Here is a 5,262-nt window from a genome sequence, read left to right on the forward strand (position 1 = left end):
TTCTCTAGCCATTCGTTTGTTGATGGGCACTTAGGTTGTTTCCAACTCCTTGCTATTGTGAACAAAGCTGCAATAAACATGGGTGTGCATATATACAATTTTATCTTTTAAATCATTCTCTAGACATGCTATTGTTGTTTACCACCCATAGCTGACCTTCTGGCAGGTTTTCAGAGGCAGTTAATCACACGAAAAAGATTGCTGATCCTTTTCCATGGCTGGTGGCCTCGAACCACGTGTCTTCGAAATTGCAGCACAGCTTCTTGCCCCTAGGCTATCAGAATTCCTATACAAATATGTTGTTTTTGTTGATTGCCTTCAAGTCGAGCATGACTAATAGCTACCCTATGAACAAAAAGCCTGAAGGCTTTCTATAACTATTGACATTTATCAAAGTTCATCAAGTTTCCAGAGGCATGTTGTTTAGAAAGTGGATACCACTCTTGCTTCCAACCTATACACGTAAGCACTCCCTTATATGGTTTAAATGTTACTGTCACACTAACTGAATCAGAAGCTTTTGAAAAGTGGTACTATCTCTTTCCTTTGTTTTGGCTTTTTGATGCTATAGTACAGTTTTAAGGGTTTCTTCTGACAATCATTTTGGTTTTTTTCTTTCTTCTCTGTCTTTGTAGTGACCCTTTTTACTCTCTTCAAGGATGATATATTTGATGTTATCCCACAATTCTTCTGGTCTCTGATCATTGGTGTTCAACACATCAATCCTGTTGTTAAGGTGATTTTTAAATTTAAGTGGGATACACCCAAGATCATCTTTTGGTTCTTGTGGACTTGTTTGAACTTTTTTTAGCCTCAGTTTGAACTTGCAAGTGAGTAATTGATCCGTTCCGCAGTCAACAGTTGAGCTGTTCCAATGATTCCTTCTAGAAATGTAGTCAATCTAATTTCTATCCATTCCACCTGATAAGTTTCATGTGTAAAGTTGTTACTTATGCTATTGTTCTTATTGGGTTTGGTGGGGTGTTTTTTTGTTGTTGTTTTGTTTTGTTTTTTAATGGTATTTTCCACAAATAAGTCATGGAATGTACAAAATTTGACCATTCTATTTCTGACTTCATTTCTGTCACCAAGTCTGTACTTTCCGACTAACATTCCTTCTTCATAGTTTCCAAATTTTGCATTCCAGCCACCAATTATCATTAATGCATCTTGAGCGCATGTTTGGTCAAATTCAGACTGCAAAATTCAATAAAAATCTCCAATTTCCTCCTCTTTGACTTTAGCTGTTGGTGTGTATATTTGAACAATAGTCATATTAACAGTTCTTTTTGTATGCATATGGATAATACTGTATCACTCACACATTGTGCTTTAGGATAGAATTTCAAATTGTCTTTTTCACCATTAATGCAACATCATTCTTCTTCTGTTTTTCATTCCTGGCATAGTATATCACGTGATTTTATGATTGAAAGTGGCCGAAGTCCAAAGTTTAATAGGACAACAAGTAATAAATTTTGGCGAGCATATGGCAAGAAAGGAACCCTTATACACTGTTGGTGGGATCGTAAAATGGTACAACCACTCTAAAGGGCAGTTTGGTATTTGCTCAGAAAGCACAACATAGAAATTCTGTATGACCCAGCTATTCCACTGTTTGGAATATATCCTGGGAAAAGGAGAAAGTGAGGCACAAATAGAGACTTGTACACCAATATTCACAGCAGCATTATTCACCATCACAAGAAAATGGAAACAGCCCAAATGTCCAACCATAATGAAATGGATTGAGAAATTACAGTGCATTCACATGATGGAATACTATGCAGCACACAGGATCAATGATTTTATAAATCACTACCTAACTTTGTAGGGACTGGAGAATATTATGCTTAGTGAACTCAATCCCATTAGGACAAATACTTTTTAAGACCATTATTGAAGAAACAGATAATCATGGGGTTGCATGGTGATGGGTGGAGGGCGTTTGGGTTAGGGAGGTTGGGGGCATCTGATGTGAGGGGCAATGTATACAAACTTTGTAGGTAAACCAGTGTAAAATTTAAAAAAAGAAGAATTTCAAGGAAAAAACCCCAACAGACTAATAAAAGCAAAAATTACCCATAAAACAACAAAAACAAAGTGGCTAGAGTCATTTCATCCCATCTCACTAATGCCTAGACTGTTGATGTTCTTGCATTCCATTTTATTTTTCAGAACTTCTAGTCTTCCAACATTCATACTCTGTATATTCCATGTTTAAAGCATTCTGCTGTGATCCAACAGAATGTGGAAATTGTCAAACAATATCATTAATATCACATGCAAGCAAAATACTGCTGAAGACCATAAACAATGGCACCTATCAACAATAACAATGCTCAATAAGAGAATACAAAAATGTAAAAAAGCTGAACGAAGAACAAGAGCTGAACAAAGGACTTTTCACAGGATTACTTATACAATATTTAGGTCTGTGTAGTTGTTAGGTGCCAGCTTGTTAACTCTATAAACAACAGATGTGCACTTTTCCTTATCCTGTGCTATCCTCATGATCTCTGATATTTTCCAGTCTATTGTTAATCATTTTGTCAATTCATCTTGCTGAGAATCTTTCCTTCCCCTTTCTCAGCATGATGTCTTTTTCCAGAGTGCGGCTCCTCCTGAAAGCATGCTCAAAGTGTCTGAGATGAGGATTCACTATCCTCCCTTCTAAGGGCACTGCAGTCTCTCCAAGGCACTTTCTTCAAGACAAGCTTGATTATTCTTTTGACAGTCCATGGGATATTCAGGACTCTTTTCCAATATCACAACTCAGTGATTCTTATTTTGTCACCCTTATTGTCTATCTTTCAGATGCATAGGAAGCAATGGTAAAGAACAAGACTTTAAATGAGATTCAAGTTGCTCTTTAGCACTTTGGAGAGATCCTTAACAGCAGGTTCTGTCAATGCAACATGTCTTTTGATTCCATGACGGCTACTAGGTCTGGTGGCCTAGAGGTAAGAAGCTGTGCTGCAATCCTGAAGATATGTGGTTTGATCTGACTGCGACATGGAAGATAGATGGACAATCTTCTTCTGTTTGATTAACTTCTAGAAATCCACCAGTGAGTCAGCTATGAGTTGGTTCTAAGTTGACATAACACAGCAACAATAGCAACAACAAGTAGCATGAGTGTTGCCTGTGGACCCAAGCAAGATGAAATCCTTGAAAAATTCCATTTTTTTCCTCAATTTTTCATGATGTTGTCTATTGGTTCAGTGGAGAAGATTTTTTATTTTTTTGATCTTGAGATGTAACCCATGTTGGAGGTTGTAGTCTTTGATCTTCTACAGCAAGCTTTTTGAGTTCTTTTCACTTTCTTCTGTGTTGCACAGGTTGTTGATGAGTCTTCCTCCAATCCTGGCACCACTTTCTTCTTTGTATAGTCCAACTTCTTTTGTTTTCTTTCAATATAGGGCATTGAAGGGTATTCTGGAGATGAAGCCATCATTGAGAGATCATGTTGCTGGAGTTATACACCTTTAAAACTTGGGACTTATCTTGGGTTGTGTTCTCAAGGAAGCAGATGTTGCTATGAATATAAGATATTTATTGAATTATATCCATGAAAGGAGGAAGCATGATTGGAAGAGGGGAGCTGCCGCAACATGATGAAGACCTAGTAAAATCACTGTCAGCAGAGAGCACTGGAACAAATAGTGCTCCAAAAGGGATCTACCATTGGGTAAAAATGAACTGACCCTTGCACCACTGCCTTGCTCAATAATTGGCCAATTTCCCTGAAAATTCCATGATGTCAGCTTGCTAGCCGAGGCAAACCCTGACAAAGTCCACATCTGGGCAGGGTGTGCGTTCTCAAAATTATCTGAGCAATTATTCTCCGTATCTGTTCAATATTGCAGTGAAGTATTACTAACATTTTACGTGGTATCACACCTGGAGATAAAAAATGCTAAGAGTGGAAAGCTGGACAATGACTAGAGATGATAGGAGAATTGAAGCTTTTGAGCTCTGGTGCTGGAGAAGACAATCAAATATACCATGGACTGCTAGGAGAACAAACAAGTTCATCCTGGAGAGGGTGAGACCAACCTGCTACTTGGAGGCAAGAATTCTGAAGCTTCATCTGACATACTTGGGACATGTTTGCAAGGCAGTATATGTCCTTGGAGAGAGACATAATGCTTGGGAGGGTGGAGATGGATTGAATCAGTGACTGGAAGTAGGTGTGTCAGAGAAAATAGGTTGGCTCAGAATAGAGCTGGATTTAGGGTTTAGTTGCAGGCAACTCACTGGCACATAACAACAGCAAGAACAAGATGAGTTAATGCCAAAAAATTCTTAAAATTCACCAACAATTACTTAGGTAGCCAATGCTATCATTGGGAAAACATTATGGTTGCTATTAGTTGCTATTGACTTGGCTGCAATTCACCAGCAACCCAACTCACAATAGAACAAAATGTTTCCTGATCCTGTGCCATCTTTACAATGGGTATATTGTTTTATTGTTGCAGCCACTATTCTCTGTCAATCATGATGCTGTTTATTGGTTCAGAGGTAAAGATTTTGTTTTAAAATTCAGTTTTCATTCATTCCTTCATTTACACTTTGTCTATAACATTAATTACAATGGTATAATGCCATTGCTTACCTCATAGTATTGAAACTCTAGTTCTTTTTTTTTTTAAGTTCCTTCTAATTGAGGAGGCTAATCTTCCAGGACTATAGCAGACTATAGTCTCTAATCTATAAGAAGGGATTTCCCCCCCTTTCTGATTTTAGAAAGTGGATATTTAGATCTTTTAATTCTAAGTTTATAAGCTCTGCTAAAACTTGTTCACTGTAAGTGATTCAGTTGGTACTTGAAATACTAATATCATTGTTTCCAACATCACAACACCACCCAACCACCACAATACAACAAACTGATAGATGAGTTGTAGCACAAAAGAGTATTGTTGCTAAGTGCTGTGACTAATTGTCACCTATGCACAACAGAATCAAAAACATTCTCTAACCTCAGGCAATTCTCCCATCCATGCTGTGCTTGAATCCATTGGTACAGCTATTGTGTCAATCCACCCTGTTGAAGGTCTTCTTTTATTGACCACATGTAGACGAACAGAAACGACAAACGAGGTAGAACTGTCAAGCATGGAAATACAAAGGAAGAGGAACAGTTGTAAGCAGACACTAGTGACTGGAACATGGAATGTGAGAACCATGAATGTAGGAAAATTAGAAATTGTTAAGAAAGAAATGGAACGCATAAATATTGACATACTAGGCATT

At 37.7% G+C, this 5,262-nt stretch overlaps 1 pseudogene; it reads right to left on the reverse strand.

Annotated features, from left to right (window-relative positions):
• Positions 1-5,262, reverse strand: part of LOC102843713 — a 59,496-nt pseudogene that overhangs the window by 45,082 nt on the left and 9,152 nt on the right.

This window comes from Elephantulus edwardii, unplaced genomic scaffold (assembly GCF_000299155.1).
Source record: "Elephantulus edwardii isolate Elephantulus edwardi_28Jun2011 unplaced genomic scaffold, EleEdw1.0 scaffold00134, whole genome shotgun sequence".
Classification (NCBI taxonomy): domain Eukaryota; kingdom Metazoa; phylum Chordata; class Mammalia; order Macroscelidea; family Macroscelididae; genus Elephantulus; species Elephantulus edwardii.